This window comes from Ambystoma mexicanum, chromosome 14 (assembly GCF_040938575.1).
Source record: "Ambystoma mexicanum isolate Mex_15411 chromosome 14, UKY_AmexF1_1, whole genome shotgun sequence".
Taxonomy (NCBI): domain Eukaryota; kingdom Metazoa; phylum Chordata; class Amphibia; order Caudata; family Ambystomatidae; genus Ambystoma; species Ambystoma mexicanum.
Genome location: NC_090940.1, coordinates 466,951,559 through 466,977,380, shown reverse-complemented (window position 1 = coordinate 466,977,380; position 25,822 = coordinate 466,951,559).

The following is a 25,822-nucleotide window of genomic DNA, read 5'->3' as shown; positions in this document are numbered from 1 at the left end:
AGTAAGGGTCTCAGGATTGGAATGGGAAGGAGATGGATATCACATCTCATGCTAAAGGAAGGGTCTCAGGTTTGGTAGAAGCATTGAGATATCACATCTCATGCTATAGGAAGGGTCTCAGGATTGGAATGGGAAGGAGTTGGATATCACATCTCATGCCATAGGAAGGGTCTCAGGTTTGGTATAAGCATTGAGATATCACATCTCTGCTATCCGAAGGGTCTCAGGATTGGAATGGGAAGGACTTAGATATCACATCTCATGCTATAGGGAGGGTCTCAGTTTTGATATTAGAAGCATTGAGATATCACATCTCATGCTATCGGAAGGGTCTCAGGATTGGAATGGGAAGGAGTTGGATATCACATCTCATGCTAAAGGAAGGGTCTCAGGTTCGGTAGAAGCATTGAGATATCACATCTCATGCTATAGGAAGGGTCTCAGGATTGGAATGGGAAGGAGTTGGATATCACATCTCATGTTATAGGACGGGTCTCACGTTTGGTATTAGAAGCATTAAGATATCACATCTCATGGTATAGGAAGGGTTTCAGGATTGGAATGGGAAGGAGTTGGATATCATATCTCATGCTATAGGAAGGGTCTCAGGATTGGATTGGGAAGGAGTTTGATATCAAATCTCATGCCATAGGAAGGGTCTCAGGTTTGGTATTAGAAGCATTGAGATATCACATCTCATGCTATAGGAAGTGTCTGAGGATTGGAATGGGAAGGAGTCGGATATCACATCTCATGCTATAGGAAGGGTCTCAGGTTTGGTAGAAGCATTGAGATATCACATCTCATGCTATAGGAAGAGTCTCAGGATTGGAATGGGAAGGAGTTGGATATCACATCTCATGCTATAGGACGGCTCTCAGGTTTGGAAGGGGAAGGAGTTGGATATCACATTTCATGTTAGAGGTAGGATCTCAGGTTTGGTATTAGAAGCATTGAGACATCACATCTCATGCTATCAGAAGGGTATCAGGATTGGAATGGGAAGGAGTTGGATATCACATCTCACGCTAAAGGGAGGGTCTCAGGTTTGGAAGGGGAAGGATTTGGATATCACATCTCATGTTATAGGAAGGATCTCAGGTTTGGTATTAGAAGCATTGAGATATCACATCTCATGCTATCGGAAGGATCTCAGGTTTGGTATTAGAAGCATTGAGACATCACATCTCATGCTATCAGAAGGGTCTCAGGATTGGAATGGGAAGGAGTTGGATATCACATCTCATGCTAAAGGGAGTGTCTCAGGTTTGGAAGGGGAAGGATTTGAATATCACATCTCATGTTATAGGAAGGGTCTCAGGTTTGGTATTAGAAGCATTGAGATATCGCATCTCATGCTATCGGAAGGATCTCAGGTTTGGTATTAGAGGCATTGAGATATCACATCTCATGCTATCGAAAGGGTATCAGGATTGGATTTGGAAGTAGTTGGATATCCCATCTCATGCTATAGGAAGGGTCTCAGGTTGGAATGGGAAGGAGTTGGATATCACATCTCATGTTATAGGAAGGCTCTCAGGTTTGGAAGGGGAAGGAGTTGGATATCACATTTCATGTTAGAGGTAGGATCTCAGGTTTGTTAGAGGCATTAAGATATCACATCTCATGCTATCAGAAGGGTCTCAGGATTGGAATGGGAAGGAGTTGGATATCACATCTCATGCCAAAGGGAGGGTCTCAGGTTTGGAAGGGGAGGATTTGGATATCACATCTCGTGTTATAGGAAGGATCTCAGGTTTGGTATTAGAAGAATTGAGATATCACATCTCATGCTATCGGAAGGATCTCAGGTTTGGTATTAGAAGCATTGAGATATCACATCTCATGCTCTCAGAAGGGTCTCAGGATTGGAATGGGAAGGAGTTGGATATCACATCTCATGTTATAGGAAGGGTCTCAGGATTGGAATGGGAAGGAGTTGGATATCACATCCCATGCTATAGGAAGGTTCTCAGGTTTGGTATAAGCATTGAGATATCACATCTCATGCTAAAGGGAGGGTCTCAGGTTTGGAAGGGGAAGGATTTGGATATCACATCTCATGTTATAGGACGGGTCTCAGGTTTGGTATTAGAAGCATTAAGATATCACATCTTATGGTATAGGAAGGGTTTCAGGATTGGAATGGGAAGGAGTTGGATATCATATCTCATGCTATAGGAAGGGTCTCAGGATTGGAATGGGAAGGAGTTTGATATCAAATCACATGCCATAGGAAGGGTCTCAGGTTTGGTATTAGAAGCATTGAGATATCAAATCTCATGCTATAGGAAGTGTCTGAGGATTGGAATGGGAAGGAGTTGGATATCACATCTCATGCTATAGGAAGGGTCTCAGGATTGGATTTGGAAGTAGTTGGATATCCCATCTCATGCTATAGGAAGGGTCTCAGGTTGGAATGGGAAATAGTTGGATATCACATCTCATGTTATAAGAAGGGTCTCAGGATTGGAATGGGAAGGACTTCGATATCACATCTCATGTTATAGGAAGGCTCTCAGGTTTGGAAGGGGGAAGGAGTTGGATATCACATTTCATGTTAGATGTAGGATCTCAGGTTTGGTATTAGAGGCATTGAGACATCACATCTCATGCTATCAGAAGGGTCTAAGGATTGGAATGGGAAGGAGTTGGATATCACATCAAACACTAAAGGGAGGGTCTCTGGTTTGGAAGGGGAAGGATTTGGATATCACATCTCATGTTGTAGGAAGGATCTCAGGTTTGGTATTAGAAGCATTGAGATATCACATCTCATGCTATCGGAAGGATCTCAGGTTTGGTATTAGAAGCATTGAGATATCACATCTCATGCTATCAGAAGGGTCTCAGGATTGGAATGGGAAGGAGTTGGATATCACATCTCATGGTAAAGGAAGGGTCTCAGGTTTGGTAGAAGCATTGAGATATCACATCTCATGCTATAGGAAGGGTCTCAGGATTGGAATGGGAAGGAGTTGGATATCACATCTCATGCCATAGGAAGGGTCTCAGGTTTGGTATAAGCATTGAGATATCACATCTCTGCTATTCGAAGGGTCTCAGGATTGGAATGGGAAGGACTTAGATATCACATCTCATGCTATAGGGAGGGTCTCAGTTTTGACATTAGAAGCATTGAGATATCACATCTCATGCTATCGGAAGGGTCTCAGGATTGGAATGGGAAGGAGTTGGATATCACATCTCATGCTAAAGGAAGGGTCTCAGGTTTGGTAGAAGCATTGAGATATCACATCTCATGCTATAGGAAGGGTCTCAGGATTGGAATGGGAAGGAGTTGGATATCACATCTCATGTTATAGGATGGGTCTCACGTTTGGTATTAGAAGCATTAAGATATCACATCTCATGGTATAGGAAGGGTTTCAGGATTGGAATGGGAAGGAGTTGGATATCATATCTCATGCTATAGGAAGGGTCTCAGGTTAGGTATTAGAAGCATTGAGATATCACATCTCATGCTATAGGAAGTGTCTGAGGATTGGAATGGGAAGGAGTCGGATATCACATCTCATGCCATAGGAAGGGTCTCAGGTTTGGTATGAGAAGCATTGAGATATCACATCTCATGCTATAGGAAGTGTCTGAGGATTGGAATGGGAAGGAGTCGGATATCACATCTCATGCTATAGGAAGGGTCTCAGGTTTGGTAGAAGCATTGAGATATCACATATCATGCTATAGGAAGAGTCTCAGGATTGGAATGGGAAGGAGTTGGATATCACATCTCATGCTATAGGACGGCTCTCATGTTTGGAAGGGGAAGGAGTTGGATATCACATTTCATGTTAGAGGTAGGATCTCAGGTTTGGTATTAGAGGCATTGAGACATCACATCTCATGCTATCAGAAGGGTCTCAGGATTGGAATGGGAAGGAGTTGGATATCACATCTCATGCCATAGGAAGGGTCTCAGGTTTGGTATTAGAAGCATTGAGATATCACATCTCATGCTATAGGAAGTGTCTGAGGATTGGAATGGGAAGGAGTTGGATATCACATCTCATGCTATAGGAAGGGTCTCAGGATTGGATTTGGAAGTAGTTGGATATCCCATCTCATGCTATAGGAAGGGTCTCAGGTTGGAATGGGAAGGAGTTGGATATCACACCTCATGTTATAGGAAGGGTCTCAGGATTGGAATGGGAAGCACTTCGATATCACATCTCATGTTATAGGAAGGCTCTCAGGTTTGGAAGGGGAAGGAGTTGGATATCACATTTCATGTTAGATGTAGGATCTCAGGTTTGGTATTAGAGGCATTGAGACATCACATCTCATGCTATCAGAAGGGTCTAAGGATTGGAATGGGAAGGAGTTGGATATCACATCTCACACTAAAGGGAGGGTCTCTGGTTTGGAAGGGGAAGGATTTGGATATCACATCTCATGTTATAGGAAGGATCTCAGGTTTGGTATTAGAAGCATTGAGATATCACATCTCATGCTATCAGAAGGGTCTCAGGATTGGAATGGGAAGGAGTTGGATATCACATCTCATGCTAAAGGGAGGGTCTCAGGTTTGGAAGGGGAAGGATTTGGATATCACATCTCGTGTTATAGGAAGGATCTCAGGTTTGGTATTAGAAGCATTGAGATATCACATCTCATGCTATAGGAAGGGTCTCAGGATTGGAATGGGAAGGAGTTGGATATCACATCTCATGCCATAGGAAGGGTCTCAGGTTTGGTATAAGCATTGAGATATCACATCTCTGCTATCCGAAGGGTCTCAGGATTGGAATGGGAAGGACTTAGATATCACATCTCATGCTATAGGGAGGGTCTCAGTTTTGATATTAGAAGCATTGAGATATCACATCTCATGCTATCGGAAGGGTCTCAGGATTGGAATGGGAAGGAGTTGGATATCACATCTCATGCTAAAGGAAGGGTCTCAGGTTCGGTAGAAGCATTGAGATATCACATCTCATGCTATAGGAAGGGTCTCAGGATTGGAATGGGAAGGAGTTGGATATCACATCTCATGTTATAGGACGGGTCTCACGTTTGGTATTAGAAGCATTAAGATATCACATCTCATGGTATAGGAAGGGTTTCAGGATTGGAATGGGAAGGAGTTGGATATCATATCTCATGCTATAGGAAGGGTCTCAGGATTGGATTGGGAAGGAGTTTGATATCAAATCTCATGCCATAGGAAGGGTCTCAGGTTTGGTATTAGAAGCATTGAGATATCACATCTCATGCTATAGGAAGTGTCTGAGGATTGGAATGGGAAGGAGTCGGATATCACATCTCATGCTATAGGAAGGGTCTCAGGTTTGGTAGAAGCATTGAGATATCACATCTCATGCTATAGGAAGAGTCTCAGGATTGGAATGGGAAGGAGTTGGATATCACATCTCATGCTATAGGACGGCTCTCAGGTTTGGAAGGGGAAGGAGTTGGATATCACATTTCATGTTATAGGAAGGATCTCAGGTTTGGTATTAGAAGCATTGAGACATCACATCTCATGCTATCAGAAGGGGATCAGGATTGGAATGGGAAGGAGTTGGATATCACATCTCACGCTAAAGGGAGGGTCTCAGGTTTGGAAGGGGAAGGATTTGGATATCACATCTCATGTTATAGGAAGGATCTCAGGTTTGGTATTAGAAGCATTGAGATATCAAATCTCATGCTATCGGAAGGATCTCAGGTTTGGTATTAGAAGCATTGAGACATCACATCTCATGCTATCAGAAGGGTCTCAGGATTGGAATGGGAAGGAGTTGGATATCACATCTCATGCTAAAGGGAGTGTCTCAGGTTTGGAAGGGGAAGGATTTGAATATCACATCTCATGTTATAGGAAGGGTCTCAGGTTTGGTATTAGAAGCATTGAGATATCACATCTCATGCTATAGTAAGGGTCTCAGCATTGGAATGGAAAGGAGTTGGATATCACATCTCATGCTAAAGGAAGGGTGTCAGGTTTGGTAGAAGCATTGAGATATCCCATCTCATGCTATAGTAAGGGTCTCAGCATTGGAATGGGAAGGAGTTGGATATCACATCTCACGCTAAAGGGAGGGTCTCAGGTTTGGAAGGGGAAGGATTTGGATATCACATCTCATGTCATAGGAAGGATCTCAGGTTTGGTATTAGAAGCATTGAGATATCACATCTCACGCTATCGGAAGGATCTCAGGTTTGGTATTAGAAGCATTGAGACATCACATCTCATGCTATCAGAAGGGTCTCAGGATTGGAATGGGAAGGAGTTGGATATCACATCTCATGCTATAGGGAGGGTCTCAGGTTTGGAAGGGGAAGGATTTGGATATCACATCTCAAGTTATAGGATGGGTCTGTGGTTTGCTATTAGAAGCATTGAGATATCATATCTCATGTTATAGGAAGGGTCTCAGGATTGGATGGGAAGAGTTGGATATCACATCTCATGATAAAGGAAGGGTCTCAGGTTTGGAAGGGGAAGGATTTGGATATCACATCTCAAGTTATAGGATGGGTCTGTGGTTTGCTATTAGAAGCATTGAGATATCATATCTCATGCTATCGGAAGGGTCACAGGATTGGATTGGGAAGGAGTTGGATATCACATCTCATGCTATCGGAAGGGTCTCAGGATTGGATTGGGAAGGAGTTGGATATCACATCTCATGTTATAGGAAGGGTCTCAGGATTGGAATGGGAAGGATTTGGATATCACATCTCATGTTATAGGAAGGGTCTCAGGATTGGAATGGGAAGGATTTGGATATCACATCTCATGTTATAGGAAGGGTCTCAGGTTTTTTATTAGAAGCAATGAGATATCATATCTCATGCTATCGGAAGGGTCTCATGATTGGATTGGGAAGGAGTTGGATATCACATCTCATGTTATAGGAAGGGTCTCAGGATTGGAATGGGAAGGATTTGGATATCACATCTCATGTAATAGGAAGGGTCTCAGGTTTGTTATTAGAAGCAATGAGATATCATATCTCATGCTATCGGAAGGGTCTCAGGATTGGATTGGGAAGGAGTTGGATATCACATCTCAAGTTACAGGAAGGGTCTCAGGATTGGAATGGGAAGGAGTTGGATATCATATCTCATGCTATAGGAAGGGTCACAGGTTGGAATTGGAAGGTGTTGGATATCACATATCATGCTATCGGAAGGGTCTCAGGATTGGATTGGGAAGGAGTTGGATATCACATCTCATGTTATAGGAAGGGTCTCAGGATTGGATGGGAAGAGTCGGATATCGCATCTCATGCTATAGGAAGGGTCTCAGGTATGGTAGAAGCATTGGGATATCACATCTCATGCTATAGGAAGGGTCTCAGGATTGGAACGGGAAGGAGTTTGATATCACATCTCATGATAAAGGAAGGGTCTCAGGTTTGGAAGGGGAAGGATTAGATATCACATCTCAAGTTATAGGACGGGACTGTGGTTTGGTATTAGAAGCATTGAGATATCATATCTCATGCTATCGGGAGGGTGTCAGGATTGGATTGGAAGGATTTGGATATCACATCTCATGTTATAGGAAGGCTCTCAGGTATGTTATTAGAAGCATTGAGATATCACATCTCATGTTATAGGACAGTCTCAGGTTTGGTATTAGAAGCATTGAGATATCACATTTCATGTTATAGGACAGTCTCAGGTTTGGTATTAGCAGCATTGAGATATCATATCTCATGGTATAGGACGGGTCTCAGGATTGGAATGGGAAGGAGTTGGATATCACATCTCATGCTTAAGGAAGGGTCTCAGGTTTGGAAGGGGAAGGATTTGGATATCACATCTCCATTTATAGGATGGGTCTGTGGTTTGGTATTAGAAGCATTGAGATATCATATCTCATGCTATCGGAAGGGTCTCAGGATTGGATTGGGAAGGAGTTGGATATCACATCTCATGTTATAGGAAGGGTCTCAGGATTGGAATGGGAAGGATTTGGATATCACATCTCATGTTATAGGAAGGGTCTCAGGTTTGTTATTAGAAGCATTGAGATATCACATCTCATGTTATAGGACAGTCTAAGGTTTGGTATTAGAAGCATTGAGATATCACATCTCATGGTATAGGACGGGTCTCAGGATTGGAATGGGAAGGAGTTGGATATCCCATCTCATGCTATAGGAAGGGTCACAGGTTGGAATTGGAAGGAGGTGGATATCACATCTCATGCTATAGGAAGGGTCTCAGGATTGGAATGGGAAGGAGTTTGATATCACATCTCATGCCATGGGAAGGTCTCAGGTTTGCTAGAAGCATTAAGATATCACATATCATGCTATCGGAAGGGTCTCAGGTTTGGTATAAGCATTGGGATATCACATCTCATGCTATAGGAAGGGTCTCAGGATTGGAATGGGAAGGAGTTGGATATAACATCTCATGCTAAAGGAAGGGTCTCAGGTTTGGAAGGGGAAGGATTTGGATATCACATCTAAAGTTATAGGACGGGTCTGTGGTTTGGTATTAGAAGCATTGAGATATCATATCTCATGCTATCGGAAGGGTCTCAGGATTGGATTGGGAAGGAGTTGGATATCACATCTCATGTTACAGGAAGGGTCTCAGGATTGGAATGGGAAGGATTTGGATATCACATCTCATGTAATAGGAAGGGTCTCAGGTTTGTTATTAGAAGCAATGAGATATCATATCTCATGCTATCGGAAGGGTCTCAGGATTGGATTGGGAAGGAGTTGGATATCACATCTCATGTTACAGGAAGGGTCTCAGGATTGGAATGGGAAGGAGTTGGATATCATATCTCATGCTATAGGAAGGGTCACAGGTTGGAATTGGAAGGTGTTGGATATCACATATCATGCTATCGGAAGGGTCTCAGGATTGGAATGGGAAGGAGTTGGATATCACATCTCATGCTATAGGGAGGGTCTCAGGTTTGATATTAGAAGCATTGAGATATCATATCTCATGCTATCGGAAGGGTCTCAGGATTGGATTGGGAAGGAGTTGGATATCACATCTCATGTTATAGGAAGGGTCTCAGGATTGGAATGGGAAGGAGTTGGATATCACATCTCATGCTATAGGAAGGGTCTCAGGATTGGATTTGGAAGTAGTTGGATATCCCATCTCATGCTATAGGAAGGGTCTCAGGTTGGAATGGGAAGGAGTTGGATATCACACCTCATGTTATAGGAAGGGTCTCAGGATTGGAATGGGAAGGACTTCGATATCACATCTCATGTTATAGGAAGGCTCTCAGGTTTGGAAGGGGAAGGAGTTGGATATCACATTTCATGTTAGATGTAGGATCTCAGGTTTGGTATTAGAGGCATTGAGACATCACATCTCATGCTATCAGAAGGGTCTAAGGATTGGAATGGGAAGGAGTTGGATATCACATCTCACACTAAAGGGAGGGTCTCTGGTTTGGAAGGGGAAGGATTTGGATATCACATCTCATGCTATAGGGAGGGTCTCACGTTTGGAAAGGGAAGGAGTAGGATATCACATTTCATGTTAGAGGTAGGATCTCAGGTTTGGTATTAGAGGCATTGAAATATCACATCTCATGCTATCAGAAGGGTCTCAGGATTGGAATGGGAAGGAGTTGGATATCACATCTCATGCTAAAGGGAGGGTCTCAGGTTTGGAAGGGGAAGGATTTTGATATCACATCTCATGTTATAGGAAGGAAATCAGGTTTAGTATTAGAAGCATTGAGATATCGCATCTCATGCTATCGGAAGGATCTCAGGTTTGGTATTAGAGGCATTGAGATATCACATCTCATGCTATCGAAAGGGTATCAGGATTGGATTTGGAAGTAGTTGGATATCCCATCTCATGCTATAGGAAGGGTCTCAGGTTGGAATGGGAAGGAGTTGGATATCACATCTCATGTTATAGGAAGGCTCTCAGGTTTGGAAGGGGAAGGAGTTGGATATCACATTTCATGTTAGAGGTAGGATCTCAGGTTTGTTAGAGGCATTGAGATATCACATCTCATGCTATCAGAAGGGTCTCAGGATTGGAATGGGAAGGAGTTGGATATCACATCTCATCCCAAAGGGAGGGTCTCAGGTTTGGAAGGGGAGGATTTGGATATCACATCTCGTGTTATAGGAAGGATCTCAGGTTTGATATTAGAAGAATTGAGATATCACATCTCATGCTATCGGAAGGATCTCAGGTTTGGTATTAGAAGCATTGAGATATCACATCTCATGCTCTCAGAAGGGTCTCGGGATTGGAATGGGAAGGAGTTGGATATCACATCTCATGTTATAGGAAGGGTCTCAGGATTGGAATGGGAAGGAGTTGGATATCACATCCCATGCTATAGGAAGGTTCTCAGGTTTGGTATAAGCATTGAGATATCACATCTCATGCTAAAGGGAGGGTCTCAGGTTTGGAAGGGGAAGGATTTGGATATCACATCTCATGTTATAGGACGGGTCTCAGGTTTGGTATTAGAAGCATTAAGATATCACATCTTATGGTATAGGAAGGGTTTCAGGATTGGAATGGGAAGGAGTTGGATATCATATCTCATGCTATAGGAAGGGTCTCAGGATTGGAATGGGAAGGAGTTTGATATCAAATCACATGCCATAGGAAGGGTCTCAGGTTTGGTATTAGAAGCATTGAGACATCACATCTCATGCTATCAGAAGGGTCTCAGGATTGGAATGGGAAGGAGTTGGATATCACATCTCATGCTAAAGGGAGTGTCTCAGGTTTGGAAGGGGAAGGATTTGAATATCACATCTCATGTTATAGGAAGGGTCTCAGGTTTGGTATTAGAAGCATTGAGATATCACATCTCATGCTATAGTAAGGGTCTCAGCATTGGAATGGAAAGGAGTTGGATATCACATCTCATGCTAAAGGAAGGGTGTCAGGTTTGGTAGAAGCATTGAGATATCCCATCTCATGCTATAGTAAGGGTCTCAGCATTGGAATGGGAAGGAGTTGGATATCACATCTCACGCTAAAGGGAGGGTCTCAGGTTTGGAAGGGGAAGGATTTGGATATCACATCTCATGTCATAGGAAGGATCTCAGGTTTGGTATTAGAAGCATTGAGATATCACATCTCACGCTATCGGAAGGATCTCAGGTTTGGTATTAGAAGCATTGAGACATCACATCTCATGCTATCAGAAGGGTCTCAGGATTGGAATGGGAAGGAGTTGGATATCACATCTCATGCTATAGGGAGGGTCTCAGGTTTGGAAGGGGAAGGATTTGGATATCACATCTCAAGTTATAGGATGGGTCTGTGGTTTGCTATTAGAAGCATTGAGATATCATATCTCATGTTATAGGAAGGGTCTCAGGATTGGATGGGAAGAGTTGGATATCACATCTCATGATAAAGGAAGGGTCTCAGGTTTGGAAGGGGAAGGATTTGGATATCACATCTCAAGTTATAGGATGGGTCTGTGGTTTGCTATTAGAAGCATTGAGATATCATATCTCATGCTATCGGAAGGGTCACAGGATTGGATTGGGAAGGAGTTGGATATCACATCTCATGCTATCGGAAGGGTCTCAGGATTGGATTGGGAAGGAGTTGGATATCACATCTCATGTTATAGGAAGGGTCTCAGGATTGGAATGGGAAGGATTTGGATATCACATCTCATGTTATAGGAAGGGTCTCAGGATTGGAATGGGAAGGATTTGGATATCACATCTCATGTTATAGGAAGGGTCTCAGGTTTGTTATTAGAAGCAATGAGATATCATATCTCATGCTATCGGAAGGGTCTCATGATTGGATTGGGAAGGAGTTGGATATCACATCTCATGTTATAGGAAGGGTCTCAGGATTGGAATGGGAAGGATTTGGATATCACATCTCATGTAATAGGAAGGGTCTCAGGTTTGTTATTAGAAGCAATGAGATATCATATCTCATGCTATCGGAAGGGTCTCAGGATTGGATTGGGAAGGAGTTGGATATCACATCTCAAGTTACAGGAAGGGTCTCAGGATTGGAATGGGAAGGAGTTGGATATCATATCTCATGCTATAGGAAGGGTCACAGGTTGGAATTGGAAGGTGTTGGATATCACATATCATGCTATCGGAAGGGTCTCAGGATTGGATTGGGAAGGAGTTGGATATCACATCTCATGTTATAGGAAGGGTCTCAGGATTGGATGGGAAGAGTCGGATATCGCATCTCATGCTATAGGAAGGGTCTCAGTTATGGTAGAAGCATTGGGATATCACATCTCATGCTATAGGAAGGGTCTCAGGATTGGAACGGGAAGGAGTTTGATATCACATCTCATGATAAAGGAAGGGTCTCAGGTTTGGAAGGGGAAGGATTAGATATCACATCTCAAGTTATAGGACGGGACTGTGGTTTGGTATTAGAAGCATTGAGATATCATATCTCATGCTATCGGGAGGGTGTCAGGATTGGATTGGAAGGATTTGGATATCACATCTCATGTTATAGGAAGGCTCTCAGGTATGTTATTAGAAGCATTGAGATATCACATCTCATGTTATAGGACAGTCTCAGGTTTGGTATTAGAAGCATTGAGATATCACATTTCATGTTATAGGACAGTCTCAGGTTTGGTATTAGCAGCATTGAGATATCATATCTCATGGTATAGGACGGGTCTCAGGATTGGAATGGGAAGGAGTTGGATATCACATCTCATGCTTAAGGAAGGGTCTCAGGTTTGGAAGGGGAAGGATTTGGATATCACATCTCCATTTATAGGATGGGTCTGTGGTTTGGTATTAGAAGCATTGAGATATCATATCTCATGCTATCGGAAGGGTCTCAGGATTGGATTGGGAAGGAGTTGGATATCACATCTCATGTTATAGGAAGGGTCTCAGGATTGGAATGGGAAGGATTTGGATATCACATCTCATGTTATAGGAAGGGTCTCAGGTTTGTTATTAGAAGCATTGAGATATCACATCTCATGTTATAGGACAGTCTAAGGTTTGGTATTAGAAGCATTGAGATATCACATCTCATGGTATAGGACGGGTCTCAGGATTGGAATGGGAAGGAGTTGGATATCCCATCTCATGCTATAGGAAGGGTCACAGGTTGGAATTGGAAGGAGGTGGATATCACATCTCATGCTATAGGAAGGGTCTCAGGATTGGAATGGGAAGGAGTTTGATATCACATCTCATGCCATGGGAAGGTCTCAGGTTTGCTAGAAGCATTAAGATATCACATATCATGCTATCGGAAGGGTCTCAGGTTTGGTATAAGCATTGGGATATCACATCTCATGCTATAGGAAGGGTCTCAGGATTGGAATGGGAAGGAGTTGGATATAACATCTCATGCTAAAGGAAGGGTCTCAGGTTTGGAAGGGGAAGGATTTGGATATCACATCTAAAGTTATAGGACGGGTCTGTGGTTTGGTATTAGAAGCATTGAGATATCATATCTCATGCTATCGGAAGGGTCTCAGGATTGGATTGGGAAGGAGTTGGATATCACATCTCATGTTACAGGAAGGGTCTCAGGATTGGAATGGGAAGGATTTGGATATCACATCTCATGTAATAGGAAGGGTCTCAGGTTTGTTATTAGAAGCAATGAGATATCATATCTCATGCTATCGGAAGGGTCTCAGGATTGGATTGGGAAGGAGTTGGATATCACATCTCATGTTACAGGAAGGGTCTCAGGATTGGAATGGGAAGGAGTTGGATATCATATCTCATGCTATAGGAAGGGTCACAGGTTGGAATTGGAAGGTGTTGGATATCACATATCATGCTATCGGAAGGGTCTCAGGATTGGAATGGGAAGGAGTTGGATATCACATCTCATGCTATAGGGAGGGTCTCAGGTTTGATATTAGAAGCATTGAGATATCATATCTCATGCTATCGGAAGGGTCTCAGGATTGGATTGGGAAGGAGTTGGATATCACATCTCATGTTATAGGAAGGGTCTCAGGATTGGAATGGGAAGGAGTTGGATATCACATCTCATGCTATAGGAAGGGTCTCAGGATTGGATTTGGAAGTAGTTGGATATCCCATCTCATGCTATAGGAAGGGTCTCAGGTTGGAATGGGAAGGAGTTGGATATCACACCTCATGTTATAGGAAGGGTCTCAGGATTGGAATGGGAAGGACTTCGATATCACATCTCATGTTATAGGAAGGCTCTCAGGTTTGGAAGGGGAAGGAGTTGGATATCACATTTCATGTTAGATGTAGGATCTCAGGTTTGGTATTAGAGGCATTGAGACATCACATCTCATGCTATCAGAAGGGTCTAAGGATTGGAATGGGAAGGAGTTGGATATCACATCTCACACTAAAGGGAGGGTCTCTGGTTTGGAAGGGGAAGGATTTGGATATCACATCTCATGCTATAGGGAGGGTCTCACGTTTGGAAAGGGAAGGAGTAGGATATCACATTTCATGTTAGAGGTAGGATCTCAGGTTTGGTATTAGAGGCATTGAAATATCACATCTCATGCTATCAGAAGGGTCTCAGGATTGGAATGGGAAGGAGTTGGATATCACATCTCATGCTAAAGGGAGGGTCTCAGGTTTGGAAGGGGAAGGATTTTGATATCACATCTCATGTTATAGGAAGGAAATCAGGTTTAGTATTAGAAGCATTGAGATATCGCATCTCATGCTATCGGAAGGATCTCAGGTTTGGTATTAGAGGCATTGAGATATCACATCTCATGCTATCGAAAGGGTATCAGGATTGGATTTGGAAGTAGTTGGATATCCCATCTCATGCTATAGGAAGGGTCTCAGGTTGGAATGGGAAGGAGTTGGATATCACATCTCATGTTATAGGAAGGCTCTCAGGTTTGGAAGGGGAAGGAGTTGGATATCACATTTCATGTTAGAGGTAGGATCTCAGGTTTGTTAGAGGCATTGAGATATCACATCTCATGCTATCAGAAGGGTCTCAGGATTGGAATGGGAAGGAGTTGGATATCACATCTCATCCCAAAGGGAGGGTCTCAGGTTTGGAAGGGGAGGATTTGGATATCACATCTCGTGTTATAGGAAGGATCTCAGGTTTGGTATTAGAAGAATTGAGATATCACATCTCATGCTATCGGAAGGATCTCAGGTTTGGTATTAGAAGCATTGAGATATCACATCTCATGCTCTCAGAAGGGTCTCGGGATTGGAATGGGAAGGAGTTGGATATCACATCTCATGTTATAGGAAGGGTCTCAGGATTGGAATGGGAAGGAGTTGGATATCACATCCCATGCTATAGGAAGGTTCTCAGGTTTGGTATAAGCATTGAGATATCACATCTCATGCTAAAGGGAGGGTCTCAGGTTTGGAAGGGGAAGGATTTGGATATCACATCTCATGTTATAGGACGGGTCTCAGGTTTGGTATTAGAAGCATTAAGATATCACATCTTATGGTATAGGAAGGGTTTCAGGATTGGAATGGGAAGGAGTTGGATATCATATCTCATGCTATAGGAAGGGTCTCAGGATTGGAATGGGAAGGAGTTTGATATCAAATCACATGCCATAGGAAGGGTCTCAGGTTTGGTATTAGAAGCATTGAGATATCAAATCTCATGCTATAGGAAGTGTCTGAGGATTGGAATGGGAAGGAGTTGGATATCACATCTCATGCTATAGGAAGGGTCTCAGGATTGGATTTGGAAGTAGTTGGATATCCCATCTCATGCTATAGGAAGGGTCTCAGGTTGGAATGGGAAATAGTTGGATATCACATCTCATGTTATAAGAAGGGTCTCAGGATTGGAATGGGAAGGACTTCGATATCACATCTCATGTTATAGGAAGGCTCTCAGGTTTGGAAGGGGGAAGGAGTTGGATATCACATTTCATGTTAGATGTAGGATCTCAGGTTTGGTATTAGAGGCATTGAGACATCACATCTCATGCTATCAGAAGGGTCTAAGGATAGGAATGGGAAGGAGTTGGATATCACATCTCACACTAAAGGGAGGGTCTCTGGTTTGGAAGGGGAAGGATTTGGATATCACATCTCATGTTGTAGGAAGGATCTCAGGTTTGGTATTAGAAGCATTGAGATATCACATCTCATGCTATCGGAAGGATCTCAGGTTTGGTATTAGAAGCATTGAGATATCACATCTCATGCTATCAGAAGGGTCTCAGGATTGGAATGGGAAGGAGTTGGATATCACATCTCATGGTAAAGGAAGGGTCTCAGGTTTGGTAGAAGCATTGAGATATCACATCTCATGCTATGGGAAGGGTCTCAGGATTGGAATGGGAAGGAGTTGGATATCACATCTCATGCCATAGGAAGGGTCTCAGGTTTGGTATAAGCATTGAGATATCACATCTCTGCTATTCGAAGGGTCTCAGGATTGGAATGGGAAGGACTTAGATATCACATCTCATGCTATAGGGAGGGTCTCAGTTTTGATATTAGAAGCATTGAGATATCACATCTCATGCTATCGGAAGGGTCTCAGGATTGGAATGGGAAGGAGTTGGATATCACATCTCATGCTAAAGGAAGGGTCTCAGGTTTGGTAGAAGCATTGAGATATCACATCTCATGCTATAGGAAGGGTCTCAGGATTGGAATGGGAAGGAGTTGGATATCACATCTCATGTTATAGGATGGGTCTCACGTTTGCATTAAGATATCACATCTCATGTTATAGGAAGGGTTTCAGGATTGGAATGGGAAGGAGTTGGATATCATATCTCATGCTATAGGAAGGGTCTCAGGTTAGGTATTAGAAGCATTGAGATATCACATCTCATGCTATAGGAAGTGTCTGAGGATTGGAATGGGAAGGAGTCGGATATCACATCTCATGCCATAGGAAGGGTCTCAGGTTTGGTATTAGAAGCATTGAGATATCACATCTCATGCTATAGGAAGTGTCTGAGGATTGGAATGGGAAGGAGTCGGATATCACATCTCATGCTATAGGAAGGGTCTCAGGTTTGGTAGAAGCATTGAGATATCACATATCATGCTATAGGAAGAGTCTCAGGATTGGAATGGGAAGGAGTTGGATATCACATCTCATGCTATAGGACGGCTCTCAGGTTTGGAAGGGGAAGGAGTTGGATATCACATTTCATGTTAGAGGTAGGATCTCAGGTTTGGTATTAGAGGCATTGAGACATCACATCTCATGCTATCAGAAGGGTCTCAGGATTGGAATGGGAAGGAGTTGGATATCACATCTCATGCCATAGGAAGGGTCTCAGGTTTGGTATTAGAAGCATTGAGATATCACATCTCATGCTATAGGAAGTGTCTGAGGATTGGAATGGGAAGGAGTTGGATATCACATCTCATGCTATAGGAAGGGTCTCAGGATTGGATTTGGAAGTAGTTGGATATCCCATCTCATGCTATAGGAAGGGTCTCAGGTTGGAATGGGAAGGAGTTGGATATCACACCTCATGTTATAGGAAGGGTCTCAGGATTGGAATGGGAAGGACTTCGATATCACATCTCATGTTATAGGAAGGCTCTCAGGTTTGGAAGGGGAAGGAGTTGGATATCACATTTCATGTTAGATGTAGGATCTCAGGTTTGGTATTAGAGGCATTGAGACATCACATCTCATGCTATCAGAAGGGTCTAAGGATTGGAATGGGAAGGAGTTGGATATCACATCTCACACTAAAGGGAGGGTCTCTGGTTTGGAAGGGGAAGGATTTGGATATCACATCTCATGTTATAGGAAGGATCTCAGGTTTGGTATTAGAAGCATTGAGATATCACATCTCATGGTATCAGAAGGGTCTCAGGATTGGAATGGGAAGGAGTTGGATATCACATCTCATGCTAAAGGGAGGGTCTCAGGTTTGGAAGGGGAAGGATTTGGATATCACATCTCGTGTTATAGGAAGGATCTCAGGTTTGGTATTAGAAGCATTGAGATATCACATCTCATGCTATAGTAAGGGTCTCAGGATTGGAATGGGAAGGAGATGGATATCACATCTCATGCTAAAGGAAGGGTCTCAGGTTTGGTAGAAGCATTGAGATATCACATCTCATGCTATAGGAAGGGTCTCAGGATTGGAATGGGAAGGAGTTGGATATCACATCTCATGCCATAGGAAGGGTCTCAGGTTTGGTATAAGCATTGAGATATCACATCTCTGCTATCCGAAGGGTCTCAGGATTGGAATGGGAAGGACTTAGATATCACATCTCATGCTATAGGGAGGGTCTCAGTTTTGATATTAGAAGCATTGAGATATCACATCTCATGCTATCGGAAGGGTCTCAGGATTGGAATGGGAAGGAGTTGGATATCACATCTCATGCTAAAGGAAGGGTCTCAGGTTCGGTAGAAGCATTGAGATATCACATCTCATGCTATAGGAAGGGTCTCAGGATTGGAATGGGAAGGAGTTGGATATCACATCTCATGTTATAGGACGGGTCTCACGTTTGGTATTAGAAGCATTAAGAAATCACATCTCATGGTATAGGAAGGGTTTCAGGATTGGAATGGGAAGGAGTTGGATATCATATCTCATGCTATAGGAAGGGTCTCAGGATTGGATTGGGAAGGAGTTTGATATCAAATCTCATGCCATAGGAAGGGTCTCAGGTTTGGTATTAGAAGCATTGAGATATCACATCTCATGCTATAGGAAGTGTCTGAGGATTGGAATGGGAAGGAGTCGGATATCACATCTCATGCTATAGGAAGGGTCTCAGGTTTGGTAGAAGCATTGAGATATCACATCTCATGCTATAGGAAGAGTCTCAGGATTGGAATGGGAAGGAGTTGGATATCACATCTCATGCTATAGGACGGCTCTCAGGTTTGGAAGGGGAAGGAGTTGGATATCACATTTCATGTTAGAGGTAGGATCTCAGGTTTGGTATTAGAGGCATTGAGACATCACATCTCATGCTATCAGAAGGGTATCAGGATTGGAATGGGAAGGAGTTGGATATCACATCTCACGCTAAAGGGAGGGTCTCAGGTTTGGAAGGGGAAGGATTTGGATATCACATCTCATGTTATAGGAAGGATCTCAGGTTTGGTATTAGAAGCATTGAGATATCACATCTCATGCTATCGGAAGGATCTCAGGTTTGGTATTAGAAGCATTGAGACATCACATCTCATGCTATCAGAAGGGTCTCAGGATTGGAATGGGAAGGAGTTGGATATCACATCTCATGCTAAAGGGAGTGTCTCAGGTTTGGAAGGGGAAGGATTTGAATATCACATCTCATGTTATAGGAAGGGTCTCAGGTTTGGTATTAGAAGCATTGAGATATCACATCTCATGCTATAGTAAGGGTCTCAGCATTGGAATGGGAAGGAGTTGGATATCACATCTCATGCTAAAGGAAGGGTGTCAGGTTTGGTAGAAGCATTGAGATATCCCATCTCATGCTATAGTAAGGGTCTCAGCATTGGAATGGGAAGGAGTTGGATATCACATCTCACGCTAAAGGGAGGGTCTCAGGTTTGGAAGGGGAAGGATTTGGATATCACATCTCATGTTATAGGAAGGATCTCAGGTTTGGTATTAGAAGCATTGAGATATCACATCTCACGCTATCGGAAGGATCTCAGGTTTGGTATTAGAAGCATTGAGACATCACATCTCATGCTATCAGAAGGGTCTCAGGATTGGAATGGGAAGGAGTTGGATATCACATCTCATGCTATAGGGAGGGTCTCAGGTTTGATATTGGAAGCATTGAGATATCATATCTCATGCTATCGGAAGGGTCTCAGGATTGGATGGGAAGAGTTGGATATCACATCTCATGATAAAGGAAGGGTCTCAGGTTTGGAAGGGGAAGGATTTGGATATCACATCTCAAGTTATAGGATGGGTCTGTGGTTTGCTATTAGAAGCATTGAGATATCATATCTCATGTTATAGGAAGGGTCTCAGGATTGGATGGGAAGAGTTGGATATCACATCTCATGATAAAGGAAGGGTCTCAGGTTTGGAAGGGGAAGGATTTGGATATCACATCTCAAGTTATAGGATGGGTCTGTGGTTTGCTATTAGAAGCATTGAGATATCATATCTCATGCTATCGGAAGGGTCACAGGATTGGATTGGGAAGGAGTTGGATATCACATCTCATGCTATCGGAAGGGTCTCAGGATTGGATTGGGAAGGAGTTGGATATCACATCTCATGTTATAGGAAGGGTCTCAGGATTGGAATGGGAAGGATTTGGATATCACATCTCATGTTATAGGAAGGGTCTCAGGATTGGAATGGGAAGGATTTGGATATCACATCTCATGTTATAGGAAGGGTCTCAGGTTTGTTATTAGAAGCAATGAGATATCATATCTCATGCTATCGGAAGGGTCTCATGATTGGATTGGGAAGGAGTTGGATATCACATCTCATGTTATAGGAAGGGTCTCAGGATTGGAATGGGAAGGATTTGGATATCACATCTCATGTAATAGAAAGGGTCTCAGGTTTGTTATTAGAAGCAATGAGATATCATATCTCATGCTATCGGAAGGGTCTCAGGATTGGATTGGGAAGGAGTTGGATATCACATCTCAAGTTACAGGAAGGGTCTCAGGATTGGAATGGGAAGGAGTTGGATATCATATCTCATGCTATAGGAAGGGTCACAGGTTGGAATTGGAAGGTGTTGGATATCACATATCATGCTATCGGAAGGGTCTCAGGATTGGATTGGGAAGGAGTTGGATATCACATCTCATGTTATAGGAAGGGTCTCAGGATTGGATGGGAAGAGTCGGATATCACATCTCATGCTATAGGAAGGGTCTCAGGTTTGGTAGAAGCATTGGGATATCACATCTCATGCTATAGGAAGGGTCTCAGGATTGGAACGGGAAGGAGTTTGATATCACATCTCATGATAAAGGAAGGGTCTCAGGTTTGGAAGGGGAAGGATTAGATATCACATCTCAAGTTATAGGACGGGACTGTGGTTTGGTATTAGAAGCATTGAGATATCATATCTCATGCTATCGGGAGGGTGTCAGGATTGGATTGGAAGGATTTGGATATCACATCTCATGTTATAGGAAGGCTCTCAGGTATGTTATTAGAAGCATTGAGATATCACATCTCATGTTATAGGACAGTCTCAGGTTTGGTATTAGAAGCATTGAGATATCACATTTCATGTTATAGGACAGTCTCAGGTTTGGTATTAGCAGCATTGAGATATCATATCTCATGGTATAGGACGGGTCTCAGGATTGGAATGGGAAGGAGTTGGATATCACATCTCATGCTTAAGGAAGGGTCTCAGGTTTGGAAGGGGAAGGATTTGGATATCACATCTCCATTTATAGGATGGGTCTGTGGTTTGGTATTAGAAGCATTGAGATATCATATCTCATGCTATCGGAAGGGTCTCAGGATTGGATTGGGAAGGAGTTGGATATCACATCTCATGTTATAGGAAGGGTCTCAGGATTGGAATGGGAAGGATTTGGATATCACATCTCATGTTATAGGAAGGGTCTCAGGTTTGTTATTAGAAGCATTGAGATATCACATCTCATGTTATAGGACAGTCTAAGGTTTGGTATTAGAAGCATTGAGATATCACATCTCATGGTATAGGACGGGTCTCAGGATTGGAATGGGAAGGAGTTGGATATCCCATCTCATGCTATAGGAAGGGTCACAGGTTGGAATTGGAAGGAGGTGGATATCACATCTCATGCTATAGGAAGGGTCTCAGGATTGGAATGGGAAGGAGTTTGATATCACATCTCATGCCATGGGAAGGTCTCAGGTTTGCTAGAAGCATTAAGATATCACATATCATGCTATCGGAAGGGTCTCAGGTTTGGTATAAGCATTGGGATATCACATCTCATGCTATAGGAAGGGTCTCAGGATTGGAATGGGAAGGAGTTGGATATAACATCTCATGCTAAAGGAAGGGTCTCAGGTTTGGAAGGGGAAGGATTTGGATATCACATCTAAAGTTATAGGACGGGTCTGTGGTTTGGTATTAGAAGCATTGAGATATCATATCTCATGCTATCGGAAGGGTCTCAGGATTGGATTGGGAAGGAGTTGGATATCACATCTCATGTTACAGGAAGGGTCTCAGGATTGGAATGGGAAGGATTTGGATATCACATCTCATGTAATAGGAAGGGTCTCAGGTTTGTTATTAGAAGCAATGAGATATCATATCTCATGCTATCGGAAGGGTCTCAGGATTGGATTGGGAAGGAGTTGGATATCACATCTCATGTTACAGGAAGGGTCTCAGGATTGGAATGGGAAGGAGTTGGATATCATATCTCATGCTATAGGAAGGGTCACAGGTTGGAATTGGAAGGTGTTGGATATCACATATCATGCTATGGGAAGGGTCTCAGGATTGGAATGGGAAGGAGTTGGATATCACATCTCATGCTATAGGGAGGGTCTCAGGTTTGATATTAGAAGCATTGAGATATCATATCTCATGCTATCGGAAGGGTCTCAGGATTGGATTGGGAAGGAGTTGGATATCACATCTCATGTTATAGGAAGGGTCTCAGGATTGGGATGGGAAGGAGTTGGATATCACATCTCATGCTATAGGAAGGGTCTCAGGATTGGATTTGGAAGTAGTTGGATATCCCATCTCATGCTATAGGAAGGGTCTCAGGTTGGAATGGGAAGGAGTTGGATATCACACCTCATGTTATAGGAAGGGTCTCAGGATTGGAATGGGAAGGACTTCGATATCACATCTCATGTTATAGGAAGGCTCTCAGGTTTGGAAGGGGAAGGAGTTGGATATCACATTTCATGTTAGATGTAGGATCTCAGGTTTGGTATTAGAGGCATTGAGACATCACATCTCATGCTATCAGAAGGGTCTAAGGATTGGAATGGGAAGGAGTTGGATATCACATCTCACACTAAAGGGAGGGTCTCTGGTTTGGAAGGGGAAGGATTTGGATATCACATCTCATGTTATAGGAAGGATCTCAGGTTTGGTATTAGAAGCATTGAGATATCACATCTCATGCTATCGGAAGGGTCTCAGGTTTGGTATAAGCATTGAGATATCAAATCTCTGCTATCCGAAGGGTCTCAGGATTGGAATGGGAAGGACTTAGATATCACATCTCATGCTATAGGGAGGGTCTCAGTTTTGATATTAGAAGCATTGAGATATCACATCTCATGCTATCGGAAGGGTCTCAGGATTGGAATGGGAAGGAGTTGGATATCACATCTCATGCTAAAGGAAGGGTCTCAGGTTCGGTAGAAGCATTGAGATATCACATCTCATGCTATAGGAAGGGTCTCAGGATTGGAATGGGAAGGAGTTGGATATCACATCTCATGTTATAGGACGGGTCTCACGTTTGGTATTAGAAGCATTAAGATATCACATCTCATGGTATAGGAAGGGTTTCAGGATTGGAATGGGAAGGAGTTGGATATCATATCTCATGCTATAGGAAGGGTCTCAGGATTGGATTGGGAAGGAGTTTGATATCAAATCTCATGCCATAGGAAGGGTCTCAGGTTTGGTATTAGAAGCATTGAGATATCACATCTCATGCTATAGGAAGTGTCTGAGGATTGGAATGGGAAGGAGTCGGATATCACATCTCATGCTATAGGAAGGGTCTCAGGTTTGGTAGAAGCATTGAGATATCACATCTCATGCTATAGGAAGAGTCTCAGGATTGGAATGGGAAGGAGTTGGATATCACATCTCATGCTATAGGACGGCTCTCAGGTTTGGAAGGGGAAGGAGTTGGATATCACATTTCATGTTAGAGGTAGGATCTCAGGTTTGGTATTAGAGGCATTGAGACATCACATCTCATGCTATCAGAAGGGTCTCATGATTGGAATGGGAAGGAGTTGGATATCACATCTCACGCTAAAGGGAGGGTCTCAGGTTTGGAAGGGGAAGGATTTGGATATCACATCTCATGTTATAGGAAGGATCTCAGGTTTGGTATTAGAAGCATTGAGATATCACATCTCATGCTATCGGAAGGATCTCAGGTTTGGTATTAGAAGCATTGAGACATCACATCTCATGCTATCAGAAGGGTCTCAGGATTGGAATGGGAAGGAGTTGGATATCACATCTCATGCTAAAGGGAGGGTCTCAGGTTTGGAAGGGGAAGGATTTGAATATCACATCTCATGTTATAGGAAGGATCTCAGGTTTGGTATTAGAAGCATTGAGATATCACATCTCATGCTATAGTAAGGGTCTCAGCATTGGAATGGTAAGGAGTTGGATATCACATCTCATGCTAAAGGAAGGGTGTCAGGTTTGGTAGAAGCATTGAGATATCCCATCTCATGCTATAGGAGGGGTCTCAGGATTGGAATGGGAAGGAGTTGGATATCACATCTCATGCCATAGGAAGGGTCTCAGGTTTGGTATAAGCATTGAGATATCACATCTCTGCTATCCGAAGGGTCTCAGGATTGGAATGGGAAGGACTTAGATATCACATCTCATGCTAGAGGGAGGGTCTCAGTTTTGATATTAGAAGCATTGAGATATTACATCTCATGCTATCGGAAGGGTCTCAGGATTGGAATGAGAAGGAGCTGGATATCACATCTCATGCTAAAGGAAGGGTCTCAGGTTTGGAAGGGGAAGGATTTGGATATCACATCTCATGTTATAGGACAGGTCTCAGGTTTGGTATTAGAAGCATTAAGATATCACATCTCATGGTGTAGGAAAGGTTTCAGGATTGGAATGGGAAGGAGTTGGATATCATATCTCATGCTATAGGAAGGGTCTCAGGATTGGATTGGGAAGGAGTTTGATATCAAATCTCATGCCATAGGAAGGGTCTCAGGTTTGGTATTAGAAGCATTGAGATATCACATATCATGCTATCGGAAGGGTCTCAGGATTGGAATGGGAAGGAGTTGGATATCACATCTCATGCTATAGGGAGGGTCTCAGGTTTGATATTAGAAGCATTGAGATATCATATCTCATGCTATCGGAAGGGTCTCAGGATTGGATTGGGAAGGAGTTGGATATCACATCTCATGTTATAGGAAGGGTCTCAGGATTGGAATGGGAAGGAGCTGGATATCACATCTCATGCCATAGGAAGGGTCTCAGGTTTGGTATAAGCATTGAGATATCACATCTCTGCTATCCGAAGGGTCTCAGGATTGGAATGGGAAGGACTTAGATATCACATCTCATGCTAGAGGGAGGGTCTCAGTTTTGATATTAGAAGCATTGAGATATCACATATCATGCTATCGGAAGGGTCTCAGGATTGGAATGGGAAGGAGTTGGATATCACATCTCATGCTATAGGGAGGGTCTCAGGTTTGATATTAGAAGCATTGAGATATCATATCTCATGCTATCGGAAGGGTCTCAGGATTGGATTGGGAAGGAGTTGGATATCACATCTCATGTTATAGGACAGGTCTCAGGTTTGGTATTAGAAGCATTAAGATATCACATCTCATGGTGTAGGAAGGGTTTCAGGATTGGAATGGGAAGGAGTTGGATATCATATCTCATGCTATAGGAAGGGTCTCAGGATTGGATTGGGAAGGAGTTTGATATCAAATCTCATGCCATAGGAAGGGTCTCAGGTTTGGTATTAGAAGCATTGAGATATCACATCTCATGCTATAGGAAGTGTCTGAGGATTGGAATGGGAAGGAGTCGGATATCACATCTCATGCTATAGAAGGGTCTCAGGTTTGGTAGAAGCATTGAGATATCACATCTCATGCTATAGGAAGAGTCTCAGGATTGGAATGGGAAGGAGTTGGATATCACGTCTCATGTTATAGGAAGGGTCTCAGGTTTGGTAGTAGAAACATTGAGATATCAAATCTCATGCTATAGGAAGGGAC